At 48.9% G+C, this 1,250-nt stretch overlaps 1 non-coding gene across 1 annotated transcript; it reads left to right on the top strand.

Moving 5' to 3' along the window:
* The first annotated feature begins 330 nt into the window (after nucleotides 1–330).
* Nucleotides 331–516, top strand: LOC143361180 (U2 spliceosomal RNA). The gene has a single exon (XR_013083424.1). It is a non-coding gene; the product is annotated as a U2 spliceosomal RNA (small nuclear RNA).
* The last annotated feature ends 734 nt before the right edge of the window (nucleotides 517–1,250 follow it).

Genomic DNA, 1,250 nt, shown 5'->3' with positions numbered 1-1,250 from the left:
ATTTTCCTGGCATGCAGCGGGCCACTACAATATTGATAATTTTAATTTTAACTCTAAGTTATCCGACCAGGTCCCATTATGGGACCGGAATGATTTTATTTATTTACTATGACGTGTGTGTGTATGTGTGTGCGCGTGTTGTGCTTATTTATTATATATATTTATATTTTAGCCGCGCAGGGGCCCGACGCCCCCACACCGCACACCCCACCACCAAACCCCTAATTTTATTTTACTTGAAGCGGAGTGCCTAATAAGCACCCGCAACTTAGCCCTCGCCAAAAGGCGAGTATGTTGTACCTGCCCCCGGGTGCCAATGTAGCCCGGGGGACCATTTTTTTTTTTTAAATAAACGCCTTTTATCTGTTCTTATCAGCTTAATATCCGATACACTCCCCATCGGGGAGTCAGAATATTAACTCGATTTTTGGAAGTTGACGGAGCGGTCGGGGCTTGCTCCCCCTCGGTCACGGGTCGGCCACGCATTGCAGTGCCGTGTGGATTGGCCCAATTAGCCTTTATAAAAGCAGAAAATCTTGCTTTCCACAGCCCGTCAACTTCCAGGAATCGAGGAGATATTCTCGACTCCCCGAAACGAACAGAAAATTAGAAAAATTTTCCTTCGCTTCACGAAGTTTTCGGGTTGCCGCGGCGACTTCCCTAAATCGCGCGCGAGTGCAAACCGTGCTAAGTGCACCACACACCCTTAAGGATTACGCAAGAGCCGAGGAGCGATCGCGGGGCGCGACCAGCCGCCGACGAGGAGGACCACCGAAGACCAAGCGCCTCCACCGAAGCCGGACCTCCGGGAACTACGACACCTGTACGGGGAACCCGAGCGGGGTAAGCGGTCGAAACCCTCTCTGTCTATCTCTGTAATTTCTGTCTATTCCCCCGTGTACTTGTAACGGTGTCATTTGGACTCTCTTTGTCCAAGTGCCCGTTGTCAAATACACGGTAAACCCCGTTGATCTCCCCTTTCCGTTCGTTGTTGTGTGTCTTTGTTCTGCCGACGATTGGCACCTGTGCTAACCGTCGATCAGAGCGAAACACAAGCAATTGACGGCTCCTTCCCGGTCGCTCGGAACGAAATTTCTAGAAATTTCGATCCGGAGTACATAAGTGACAGGTGGAAACGATTCGACGAATTTCGCAATTAAATTAATCAATTAACTCGACGGCTGTTTAAACAATCAGCTTGCTGGTTGTTTAACTCGGTTCCCGAGTTTCTAGATTTTATTTATTGCGAA

Source organism: Halictus rubicundus, chromosome 14 (assembly GCF_050948215.1).
Source record: "Halictus rubicundus isolate RS-2024b chromosome 14, iyHalRubi1_principal, whole genome shotgun sequence".
Classification (NCBI taxonomy): domain Eukaryota; kingdom Metazoa; phylum Arthropoda; class Insecta; order Hymenoptera; family Halictidae; genus Halictus; species Halictus rubicundus.
The sequence above is the reverse complement of the archived record's forward strand: the minus strand, read 5'-3'. Positions and strand labels throughout refer to the sequence as shown.